Source organism: Pelmatolapia mariae, linkage group LG23, assembly GCF_036321145.2.
Source record: "Pelmatolapia mariae isolate MD_Pm_ZW linkage group LG23, Pm_UMD_F_2, whole genome shotgun sequence".
In the NCBI taxonomy this organism is placed as follows: domain Eukaryota; kingdom Metazoa; phylum Chordata; class Actinopteri; order Cichliformes; family Cichlidae; genus Pelmatolapia; species Pelmatolapia mariae.
The window spans coordinates 2668742-2682399 of record NC_086246.1 but is presented as its reverse complement, the minus strand read 5'-3'; the positions used below and the strand labels follow the sequence as shown (position 1 = coordinate 2682399).

Sequence of the window (13658 nt, the reverse complement as noted above, 5' to 3'; positions counted from 1 at the left end):
TGTTCGTTTTATTACTTGCATTGTACACAGTTGACATTATGTTCACGATCCATGGAATGGCAGTACGTGCTGCCATTGTAGAGCAAAGTCTTGTACACTTTGAACGTCTTATCCCCTGTCATCTTGGTCAGCGTGGAGCTCAAGAGTACATGCTTTCTCAGGCGTGCTCACGTAAAAACACGTATTATCACAGTACCCCTTCCAGCTACTCCTTGTTTAAGTGCGGGTTACTGCGTCTCTCACAACGAGCATGAAACATGGCAACAGTTATCTCCTTTATACTTGTCTTGTCACTGACACTAAGCGGACACGTCACTCTGTGTCAGCAGAAAAATGACAAAGGTGGGTGTAAAATGGCCTTGTTACCTCACAACAACACACCAAACAATGAATGCATTGCTGTTCATGGGAGTCTTTACGAGAATGTGAATGTCACCCGCAGGTTCTCCACCCCGTCCGCACGTCAAATTGATTCTTGTGGGCAAGACCAGGTCTGGCAAGAGCGCGTCTGGTAACACGATACTCGGCGATAGCAACGCTTTCAAGGAGGACATGTCACCCGTTGGCTGTGTGAAAAAGGAGGTGGACAGAGACGGCGCCAAAGTCCTTGTGATCGACACTCCGGGGTTGTTTGACACAACCAAAACACAATACGATGTGAAAAGAAAGATCGAGGAGTGTGTCGAACAGTCGGTACCCAGACCGCACGGATTCCTTTTGGTAATCAGCCTAAAGTCTAGGTTCACACAAGAGAAGCGGAGCAGCATAAAGTGGATTCGAGGCAACTTCAGAGAAGACGCTTTCACGTACACCTTGGTCTTGTTTACACACGGTGACTTGCTAAAGGGTAAATCGGTGAGAGACTCCGTGAAGGAAAGCAAAGAGCTACAAAGAGTGATAAACCAGTGTGGCGGAAGGTACCACGCGCTGAGCAACACTCAGAGAGTAAACCAAACCCAAGTGGATACTCTGTTGAGTAAAATAGAGGACATGGTAGAATTCAACGGAGGTTAGCACTACAGCAACGATATGTACAAGGCAGCTCAGAAGAAACTCGAAAGAGACAGGGAGCGTAAGAGGAAAGAGCAAGACCAAATGCGAAAAGAGCATGAAGAGATGATTCAGACAAGGGAATGGTGTAGATTCTTCGGTCTTACGTCTGTGGCATTATTTGGAGCCGGAGCATACTTGTCCTCTTATGTGCTAATGGGGATCGGTGGGGCGCTTGGGTATTCTCAGTTTAATTGTTCTGTGGTCATGTTCAGTTAGGTAGGCTAGCTACATTAGGTAGTTTGCCATCACACACAAGATTGTTTTGACAGAACTGTTTATGAAGACAGTATGCTGAGAATCGGTGTTCTTCACCAAATGGATATACAAGATATCGACCGATATTAGGAGTCTGTTTCTGTCCTTGTTGTGTGGATCATGTGGTATCTGTGCAGTACAATAAAGGTGGAAACCTTTATTTAACTGTTATTGTGTGGTGTTTTACACTGTTACTGTGTGGTTTTTTACACCGTTCCATTTTTATCGAAACAGTCATACACTGAGCTGGGTTTGATTCCTCTATACACCAAATGTCAAATGAAAACTCCGTACAAGATCACAGTGTACGTTTGTTTATTCACGAATACAGCAGCACGTTGAGGTTACATATACAGTTTTATATCACAAGTAAAATAGATTTATCATGGTGCTGCTTTATGCAAAAATATATACACACTGTATGAAAAGAGCATGAAATATCCCCTCTGTCCCCCCCCCATCAGCAACGTCTAGGCATTATGTCCGGTACTTGCTCGGCTAAAAACTCGTCTGGGTAGAGCTGAACGTTTTGAAGATTGAGCTTTAGCAACTTGACAGCACTCGGAGATATACCCTTTATGTTGAAAATCGGGGTTATGCGTACCCTCAGAGGGTACGGGTTCATCTTGAGCGTGCTCTCCCACTCGTCCTCTCCCCCGAGATCGTCCCCTCCTATCTGCACGTATCGAGACTGTTTGGATATAGACGACAGTGCTTTCTTCTGATACTCTGACAGCCCTTCCGTGTTACACCGTGACATGCTACCACCGGCGCTGGCTCCACCGCCAAAGCCAGAGACTTCGACTTTTGCTCCTCTGTCTCTGCAGCGCTCAGCAGCATTGTCTAAGCTGTTCTCAGCGTCCTTGTTGCAGGTAGAGAACACCTCAAACTAGCTGTAAGATCTCCAAAAGTTGAATCTGTTCATCTGGATGTAGCGTTTTGTGGGAGAAACGTTTCGTCACTCATCCAAGTGACTTCTTCAGTCTCAGCTGACTGCAGGTTTCCCCAAACCTTATAAACAGTACATTTGCATAATGACTGAAACCAGCCCACTGAGGGAACAATGGGCTGTGAGGTCAGTTCCTTAATCATAATTATGCAAATTCCATGACCATTGATCAACAATCACTGACCAAAACCCACTGATCAAAGAACACTGATCAATGGCCATGAGTACCATTCACAGAGAGTTGGGGAATGGCTGCAATCACAGCATTGTAAGATGGCGAAAGATGTACCCTTAGGCCCCCTCCTCGATTCAGAGATGGTCTTTCCCTTTTCACGTAAATTATGATTAAGTCCTTGGTGCCATGCGATTGCTTGGTCTGCGACGTGTCAGCTGATGCTCTCTTGTATTCTCTGCTCCCTCTCAGACACTGGATGGCCTTGTGAAACTTGACATGGGCAGGCACCGTGAACTCATTTTGTTGCCTGCATCTATGCAAGAACCCCGAGAGCGATACGGCCTCCAAGTTTCCCAGTCCTTTGCTTGTCACAGCGTAGCCCAGCGGAAAGGTGTACACGGAGATGGTCGAGTCACAGTGGTTTATCAGCAACCGGTCCGCTATGTACAGAGTTCCACCTATAAGTGTGCTCGATAGGGTCACAGCTATAACAGCATACAATACGATATTCAGTCGAACCCCCGCTATCCTCCTCTCACCGACCCTACGTACTTGGTCGTCCTCACTGGGCAGTCCTGTGCAATTGGGCTTGTCCAAGATGACAATCTCATCATGCGAGACAGCGGGCACGGCAGCCTCTCTAGCCGGTCTACTCAGCCTTCCAACTAACCCTATAACCCTGAGCTCACGGGTCACCCTCTGACCGAAGAGGAGAAGTCTATCGACAATGACATGAGCGAGGACGAAGAGGTCGAGTATTCTACCGTGTTCGCTGCTCTGAAAGAAGAGGCCGCTCGCGTTGAGAGCGGGCGAGACTTGTGTCAAGACAGCAAAGACACATTCTTGGCAACCTAACCTAATTCTAACCTAACCAGCGGTTACGTTGTTACACTGTTGCTGTGAAGAATGTAAAATAAAGCAGAGTCCTATCAAAAAAAAGTGTTGTATACACAGATGTCATGGTTTATGGTCTATGATATTTTCTAGAAAATAAAGTGCAGTAACAATCAATGATGTCTGTTAAAACCACCGTACAACACATGCATATCGTCCGATGTTGTTAGCCGTCCAAGAGGCATTCGGTTCTCAGAAAGTCTCGACTCCAACCGTTACGGTTTCCTCTGCTAATGTACCAGTTAGAAAAAGAAACAAGCCGTGGGCAGTTGAAAAAAAACACGTTTAATGTTTTGTCATAACACACGCAAACAGAATAACTGATACAACACTCAATCTGGGACACTCGCTGTCACACATACACGTAAACACCACAGTAGAGGTTGTATTGACAAATCATTTATTGGGACATACACGCATACGAGGCACTATGTATCAAACTCCAGATGTCTCAGCTTGTAGCCCGTGGTGTTGTGGGCAACAATCGGTTTGGTTTGCAATTCCTCCAGTCCTCCATTTTTGTACGATACACATCACCACCACCAGACACAAAGCTACAGTGCACAAATACACCATTGTTGACATTAAGGCCCAGAGCAAAACAGCGTTCGGCCAGCCAAGTGCGCGAAGAGTTTGGCGATCCCCCACTCCCCAGTGTTTGACAACGTGATACCCCGTGTCTTCCTACAACACCTCGTAGGTGAAGTTCCCCGTGTCAGATGGTAAGATATCCACACCAATCCGTCTTTGAAACGTGTCGTCGTTGTTTGGGAGAGTGTCAAACACCTTTAGACCGTCGTCAGTATTGAGAACTCGGCCATTTCTCATCAGCCTCATCAAATGCAAGTGATCACAAACTCTCCCAGTGTTCGGGCAAATAAACCCGCCAACATTTCGGCCGTCTCACAGCAAAGCTCCCCGTCCGGCCGACAATCCCACCCCCGGCTGCCCTGTTCCACATCGACCGCATATAACCAGCTAAGACCTAGCCATCCCCACGTCTGTCGGTGTTTGTAAGAAAAGAAGCTGTAACTGAGAGGTATCTCACTTATAGTTGTGCAATGTGTGTGATTTTACATACAAGCAGAAGCGGGCTGTGCGTGTTTCGCCGCAATGGAGTAAGTCAGTGTTTGTGGTTTTAGAAGAGCGGACGACTAGACTGAAACACCGTTGTCTGTATTGTACCATTGGCTACTTTCCAATAGAATGTAATGTGATGACGACAAGGAATAAAGAGCAGTGGATGCAAAGATATCGTTCTACCATGTGTTTGTTTTGTCCGTCACACAAGTTAGTGTCTCTGTCGACCGAGCGCCTATTCAGATTTAAATTTATAATCTGAATACGTACTTCCTGGCCACATTATTTTATAGAAGAGAAGGTCTAACTTTAGGCCTACACGGTCTTGACAGGAGGCACAGGCCTGTGCAGAGTATGCTTCTGCAGAAGCGAAACTGAAACCAGAGTCTAAGTGCAAGTTAAGAGCAGGTTATTTTATTATGCATTTATCTTTGATTAAGCTTTGATTAAGCTTTAAGTAGTTGTATTAGATTGGAACATTTGTTTTATACATTTTACATATAAGTCAAAATCGGCACACACATAGTTTCAGTTGTGCTGGCCTTCTGTCTAGTGGAAAGGTTACAAGGTCTAGCTGGGGAGCTGAGAGGTGAAACAAAGTGCAAGCAGAAGCTGACACACACATACACCCACATACACACACATCGTAGATAGACTCAGTTATATAGGTAAAAGTTAATTATGTTTTGCTTGCAACTGCAAAAATTGTGCGTGCATATGTGACTGTTTGATGAAGAAGCAGGTGCAGGATGTTCCAGAGACAAGCGAGAGCGAAGGCGAGCGTCCGGGGACAACAGGAAGACACCTGGATGGAGACGAGACGATGTTCTTTTTAAACTATGTTAAAAGTCATTGTGGTTTTGGACTGACGTATGTTTTACTGAATCTGCTTGGCAACAGAAGGGGGGCTGTACTGTTTCACCCCTATAAATATTGGGTTCTGACTATTGTAAGGGAGTTCAACACTGAATCTGTACAGTGTTGGCTCCACGCTGCATGTATTCATTAAAATGCCGTCTAATTGCACACGGCCGGATCAGTGGTGGTTATTTTGGATTCCTCCTCAATATCTGGACCTTAACATTTGGGGGCATCGTCCGGTGAGAGGGGAATTTTGGAGGTGTAGACGGAGAGATCCGGGGTCCGTGGTGATTAGACGGGCAGACGCTAGTCAGTGGTGAAAGTGAGGAGGCATTCCCCGGGGCATGCGGGGAATGCCTTCTCAAGGTAAGACACTGCCTGTTGAAATATATTTCCAAAAGGTGTCACATTGGGCATGTCAAATTAAAGCCTAATCACTGAAATTACTGGTGAATGTCTGTTTTGATTTTGGTGAAAATCTCAGGGAAACTGAAGTTGAAGTAATGATAATGAAATGAAAGTCTCACGTAGAAAGTAGGGAATTTGGTCATTGTGTGGGTTAGAGTCCCATTGGTCATACAATCCTGAAGAAGTTTGTCGGAGGTGACGCTCCCTGCTGGATAGAGAAATTTATCCTTCACCTAGCGGCGACTAGGGATAGTTTCGGGCAACATCCGAGGAGTACTGGGGAATCTCCGAAATTGTTGGGGATTGTCCTCAATCTTGATTCTGGTTCGGATTTATAGATTGTTGTTCAAATTACTCTAAATTGTTCTAGGACGACAGCGGCGTCTGTTAAGAAGCGCATTTTTCTCCTTGGTAACGCTTGCGCCTGGGCAGGACGCTGACCCTTGACCTACCGGCGAGTAGGGATAGTACCGTCGACAGCGGGGAAGAAGTTGGGAACCTTCAAAATTGCTAGGAGTTCGAGTCTCCTATCTGCGCTTGTTTGGCTACTGGTAAATTAAGTTAGGGTTAGAAATCTGGACAGAGCAGTTCGAGTCTGGCCTGGTGAATTGGTCGCAAAAAAGCAGAGGCTTTATCGGTTGGACCGTTAGGATAAATTCATCTAAATTAGGTAGGAACTACAAGGCCTAAAATTTGTGCAGTTGTAATTATAAGACGTCTCTGTAATATAAATTAGGAGATCTTTGTTTGAGTGGAATCTCTGTGTCAGCAGTGCACTGCCGGATGTGCACTGATGGTGTGTGTGTGAGAATGCAAATGAGGAGCGGTGACGCGCATGGAGAGTGTTGCTTTCAGTTTAGAGTGTGACTGAGCTTTATAACTATTGTCTGTAAATTTTGCTAAATGCCTGTGACTGAGATGCTGGTTTTGCTCACTAGAATTGTGTAAATAGAGTGTGAATTGATTACTGTAGATGTATAGGTGTTGGCTGACTTTTGATGGATATATATATATAGATTGAGTGCATTGTACAGTACCTAAGACCAATATATTATTTTAAAGTAGTAACCTATCTTGAGCCACAAATGCTGGTGTGTTTTATTTTTTCAGTTATGTGTGTGCTGTGAGAATGATTAGAGGTTTAAATTGTTTTTCTTTGACTTGCTTTTATGATTATGAAAAGCATGTCTAAAATACTCCTAGGAGAGTGTATTTTGAGTGATTTTAACTGTGTGAATGATGTAAGTATTTGAGTGACTGTGCGTGATTTGTATAAAATAAGTAAATAGGTAATAATAACACTCAGGAGGTTGATAGTAGAGTGAGTGAAAAAGTGGAAGTTTGAGAGAAAAGGCAGTGTGTGTGAGACGATTCAGGATGTCTGAAAGAGGTTAGAATAGTTAAAAGTGTGCAGGAAATAAAGGTGTATTTTAGATTAAGATTTAGTAGAATTAAAGAGGGTCTGTAGACTATAAATACGATGAAAAACAAAAGAGTTAGATTAGTCTGAAGAAACAGGAAATATGGCTCTGTGTTTCTGTGTGTGTGTGTAACCGGGGCTGCATGCCCATAAAAGGAACGGATTGTGTGAAGAGAGAACCCAGAGAGAGAGACGAGTTAAACTCTGGGTGGAGAAAGCACAGAAGAGAAAAGAAATGAAAAGGATATTAATTGTATGCTTTAGTGTGTTAATACAGGTGGACTTTTTTCAACCTGGAACCCTGAGTACAGCAGCAAAAGCATAGATCAACACAATTGGGAAAACAGGCCAATTTTTTGGCTAAAAGTTGATAGCTTCACCTGTCACTTTGTCCGGACTCTGAGAAGAAGCTTAAAGGACAGTTAATCTCCTGAGGAAGACCGACAGAACATCATGGAAGAATTGACTGCAGCCAAAAGGCAGTGCAAGTGAAAGCATTAACACTGACGACAACTGATGAGTCCAGCAGTATGAATGAAAGCACGTGATGCAATATGCCCAGTTGCTGGTAAAGAGCAGTGTGACTGGACTGGGAGGCACTGAGTCGAAGGCACAGAACGTGATATTTTGCCAGACTGGGTCTCAACTTAAAAGAAGAATACTGAAACATCAAAACAGAGAAGAAACAGACTGTGTTTGTTGGAGCTTTGAAGGCCGGACAGGACACTGTGAAGAGAGGGACCGGTGTCAGGTGAAGCAGGACAAGTTTGACTGCGAGAATATAGGATATGATTGGGTTGAAATTGAAGGCTGGACTTGTGATGGTTTAGGGAGGTCCACCACGTCACAACAAACAGGTAAATAATAGAAAAGGTAAAAATAATGAAAGTAAATAACTGACAACTACATTAATGAATAGAAAACACACATGCACAAATTGTTACATGTGAAATTATTTTTGGAGAGAAGCAGAAGTGAGATAGTTTGAATCTAGAACTCAGAGGAAAGACGCATTAAGTAAAGCTGATTACAATTTAAGATGCAATGAAGAAACAGCTTACACTGCATTTACATGACCCCATAACGCAAGGAAGAACACGCTTACATACATGACATAAGTTGGTATTTCTGACCAGAGAGAGAGAAATGGGTCGTTTAGGTACCCGTGATAATAATGAACATGTCTCAGTTTTGTTATTTTCAGGAGCAAAGCAGACCTGGACCAATTCTCCACAGCAGCGGTCGGAAGAAATTATAGGTTAACATCAATGGATATGTTAAGGCAAGTTTCTGGTTGAATTGTTCACAGCATGATGTGTCCAGGAACCTGAAAGCAAGCCCTAACTCCTGGCTGAAGACCAGGAGGGCTGTTATTTAAGGTGGGAAATCGAAAAGTTTGGGCTAGTAATTCGGGGAAGGAGAAAACTGACTGTTTAACTGGAGAATTGTGAAGGAGTCTGAATCCCTGGAAAAGCAACACATACAAAATGATACATACAAACAGAAAATGCATTAATCTTAAGAAGACAAAGACAAGCTCGTGAAGAATAATGCAGAGATAGTGATTAAACTTGGCTAAAGTACACAAACATATGCAATTTAATCAGCTTGCTAATTGTATGAGTGATAGAATGGTGTGAATGTTTAATAAGATAGATTAAAGCTTGAAGTTGACTCAAAAGAAGTTAGATGACAAGGGAGTGAGTTATGGAAAAAACAAACAGAACAGTGATTAAAGTAGTTTTTATAAGAGTGAGTTAGGAGTGCTTTTGCGCTGAAGGATCAAAGCAAGTGATTAGTATAGAAAGAAAATGAAAATAATCGAATGATGTGATAAGGTTTAAACATGCATTTTTCTTGTCACAGTAACTTCTTGAGATATGACTCAGTATGCAAATTAGCTGGAGTGAGTGGTGAAGAAGACACTTCCTGTGTGCGTGTGAGACTCAGGCTTTCAGTGAGCAAACGGAGCAGTGACTGAGAAGGATTATTGGGCGAAATATATAATGGTAAAGTAATAGGATAATTGATTACGGTGGTCAGGTCTGTTCAGAGATGCAGATTTGGACAGGAAATTTATAATGTAGTGATGATACATTGTTGTAATGGGTGTATACCTTATGCTGAATCTAAGTATGGTGAAGTGTCTAGGGAGACGTTGTGTGGAAAACGGTGCAGCTTTTGACGGGGTTTTCGGTGTGTTGAACGGGTGACATTTGGGATTGGTTAAGATTTGTGAGGTTGCTGTTTTTATTTTAATAGAAGGAGTTTTAATGAACATGGACATGTCGAAAAGGGCCCATAGTTTTTGTAGTAGTGCACTTAGAAAAAACCTGTCAGGTGATTTTGTTTTGTACTTTGATGAGCTAATAAGCAGCTCTCTTTTTCTCATTTTTTGTTCTGAAGCAGGCCTGGAAGAGGGTGAGCAGCGCTGACAAAATTCTCGGGAGAACAAAATGTAAGGTGGGCTTTTCAGATTGTAATTGGCTGAAGAGGAGTCCATCGTGGGGACCTGATTGGCTGTGAGTCTCTGTCTAAAAGGATTGTAGCGATTCAATCCAGTCAAAAGCCTAAAGGACTATTTTCCTAAAAAGGACAACGAAATAAAACAAATGATTGAGCTCATTTTGCTGATGTGGAGTATCTGATTATTTGGAGGCTCGATATCAGCAAACATCATGTGTGAATGTGTGGGAGTGAATGTGAGTGACTGGACCAAAGAGGGGATGAATGAATGTGGACAAACAGTTTACCATGCCAGGAAGAGAAATGGGATGCTTTGTTTTGCTTTTGTCATAAGCAGGACAAGGGGGAGACTTAATTCGGGGGATGCTGATTTTTGAGTTGCTTTGAGGGAATTTCTGTTTTACTGACTGGGGTTAGATTTTGGTATTACAGTATATTGTTGGGTGAAGGCTTGATGCTATAGGGGAAACATCTTTTGATATAACTGATGTTACAATTAACGAAAGAAACACGTTTCATATTTTGCTGCTATTTCTGCTGCTATTTTTATAATGTATTTCCTTGATGATTGTGCTGTTTTGGGGTTTCTTTCTTATAACACAGATTGGATCATAAAGGGGGAGAGTTGGTTATGAAATGTAAAGTACAGGTTTTTGTTTCCAGGAAGTTCCAAGGATCCAGACTTTGCATGGAGTAAGGAGTTTGAGAAGATTTGACATAATGATTAGATTGATTTTATTCCTTAAACACAGGTTTTTAGGGCAAAATACCTGGGAGGAGGATGGCTGTAGTGTTTGAGTGTTTAGAGAGATGATATGACTAACCTTTTTTCCCTTTAATTTTTAAGCTTGGGTGATGCATTTTGAGTTTTATTTGGACACACATGTGAAGTCCAAATAAAAAGGGGGATTGAAATGGGTTTCAGTATGATTTTATAATTATTGGGGTTGATAATTTAGATATGGTAAAACTGAGGCAGAAATTGTTAGTTCTAAGAAAGGATTAAAATGAACTGAATTCTGTTCAGAAGATAAAATGTCGGTGCTCATAAGAAGCTGTACACGAAAACTTAAAGGGAAACTGTGGGAATAATAATAATAACGGGGAAGATTAGTGAAATTTTGATGAGCAGAAAATGTTTGATTTATTTTTATTTGTAGAATAAGCTGTTATAATGTAGGCTTTAGAAACAGATATTAAATAGATTTATTTCTAGGGTAGAGGAGAGCTTTTTATGAGGATGTTAAAAGTGTCACTGACCCAAAGGAATAGCATTGAAGATTACATACATAGAAATGATTTCATACACATTGCATTTTGTGCTTATTAAAGAAATGTTGCTCAAGTCAATAACTGAAGGTCAGAAGCTTTGTTTGGCGCGATGTCCAAGCAATTTATTGTGCAAGATGACAGAGCATGGAAGGCCGCACACGCTTACAGACATATAGAGTCCATAACCACACATGACAGTATTGATTCCAGGCCAAAGGCCTCAAATCCATTTAGCCTCTGTTTGAATAGGAGTTTTGCTTGTAACTAAACTGTGTGACATGTAAAATATTGCGATAACACATGCAGCTCTAAATTAGTCTTATTATATAAAATGCAGTTACAGAATAACAAATGCTTGGTGAAGTGAACAAGTTTTTTGTTTTAAAACAGAAGTAAACGGGGAAAGCTTATATATATTTTGGTTAACTCTGATAAAGTATAAATTAGAATGTACCCTTACATTAAGAGCAGCAAAGTGAAATAAAATGTTATACCAAGAACCAGAATAACACAGGAAATGTGAGTTTAAAATGAAGTTAGGGTTAACATATAGAACTTGTTTTTAGGGAGCTTTTAGCTAGGATGAGTGATTGATTATATGCTTACACTTGGCTGATTAGAATGGTTGTTTTTTCTTTTGATCCTTTAGTAGAATAAGTGTTCATGATGATTTTTCTTGTGAAAGGTGAGTTTAGATGAGAGTTACATGTAGCTGCGACAGTACAGGATGTTGATGATCAGATAAGGGGAGCAGCAGGAAATATATGCGGGGGCGTGAAAGCAGTGCTTTAAGACTGTTAGAATGTTGTAGATTACAATAAGTGCTGTTTAAGACTATATATAAATAGAAGTCAGGAAGAGTTTAAAGTAGGATTGAAAGAAAACTAAACTGGGTGAAAAGGGGGTGAAGGAAGTAGATTTAGGACCGGTCACAGCTTATTTGTTTGATTTATTTGTTGTGGATAGAAGTAATTATGACAAAATAATGAGGAAATATTGAAAACATACAACCCTTTGAGGGGACAGATAGGGTGAAAACTAGGAATTGTGTTGTGTTTCTAGGGAAACACAAAAAGGGGGAATTATTGAGATTTAAATTTATAATCTGAATACGTACTTCCTGGCCACATTATTTTATAGAAGAGAAGGTCTAACTTTAGGCCTACACGGTCTTGACAGGAGACACAGGCTTGTGCAGAGTATGCTTCTGCAGAAGCGAAACTGAAACCAGAGTCTAAGTGCAAGTTAAGAGCAGGTTATTTTATTATGCATTTATCTTTGATTAAGCTTTGATTAAGATTTAAGTAGTTGTATTAGATTGGAACATTTGTTTTATACATTTTACATATAAGTCAAGATCGGCACACACATAGTTTCAGTTGTGCTGGCCTTCTGTCTAGTGGAAAGGTTACAAGGTCTAGCTGGGGAGCTGAGAGGTGAAACAAAGTGCAAGCAGAAGCTGACACACACATACACCCACATACACACACATCGTAGATAGACTCAGTTATATAGGTAAAAGTTAATTATGTTTTGCTTGCAACTGCAAAAATTGTGCGTGCATATGTGACTGTTTGATGAAGAAGCAGGTGCAGGATGTTCCAGAGACAAGCGACAGCGAAGGCGAGCGTCCGGGGACAACAGGAAGACACCTGGATGGAGACGAGACGATGTTCTTTTTAAACTATGTTAAAAGTCATTGTGGTTTTGGACTGACGTATGTTTTACTGAATCTGCTTGGCAACAGAAGGGGGGCTGTACTGTTTCACCCCTATAAATATTGGGTTCTGACTATTGTAAGGGAGTTCAACACTGAATCTGTACAGTGTTGGCTCCACGCTGCGTGTATTCATTAAAATGCCGTCTAATTGCACACGGCCGGATCAGTGGTGGTTATTTTGGATTCCTCCTCAATATCTGGACCTTAACACGCCCCATCGAGAAATGCACAGAAATGTTCGCACACAACGCACAACATCAGTGCTATTGACATGCTAGTAACCTCGATCAAATACCAACAATGCTAGTCAGAGTACGAAATGGAGGCCCATGGGCCGGATACCCAGGTAATCCTAGGTATCCCCAGGAAACCCCAGCGAGCGCCGCCTTTCTGCCGGCAGCCGCAATCCGCCTAGCTGAAATAAGTGAGTGTTCGAGCAGGCTCTATGGCGGTTGGCCAGCGGAGGCCGCTGTCAACCCTGATGCTCCTGCCAGGGGGAGCGTCGGGGTCGGGGGATGCTGGTCCCCCCCGCGGAGGGAGGAAGGCGGTTGGGGTCGCGAGAGGCCCTGAGGGGATGGGGGAGAGAGAGAGAGAGAGAGGGAGGTGTGTGTGTGTGTGTGTGTGGGGGGGGGTCGAGAAACACCCCGGCGAAAGCACAACGTGTCTAGATAAGATGATAAGAGCGTGGATGGCGGGTACTAAGCGTGTTGGGGTTTGGTCGCAGAGGTGGTGTCTGGGCGTGCGCTGTACTACAACAAGAACAACAACAACAACAACAAGGTGCCAAAGAGAAAGAAGAAGACGAAGATGACAATGTCACGCACTAGACCGTGGGAGCCAAAGAGCACTAAGGTCAGTACAGGCGGACCGCTTTCGCCGGAAGTGTCATCGTCGTCATCGTCGTCCTCCTCCTCCTGCTCACCGTCACCATCACCATTGTCAAGAAACACCCCGGCGAAAGCACAACGTGTCTAGATAAGATGATAAGAGCGTGGATGGCGGGTACTAAGCGTGTTGGGCTTTGGTCGCAGAGGTGGTGTCTGGACACGCGCTGTACTACAACAAGAACAACAATAACAATAACAATAACAACAACAACAACAAC

General features: G+C 42.7%; 1 pseudogene; it reads left to right on the top strand.

Annotated features, from left to right (window-relative positions):
* The first annotated feature begins 257 nt into the window (after positions 1 to 257).
* LOC134621114 (GTPase IMAP family member 9-like) lies at positions 258 to 1269 on the top strand (annotated as a pseudogene).
* The last annotated feature ends 12389 nt before the right edge of the window (positions 1270 to 13658 follow it).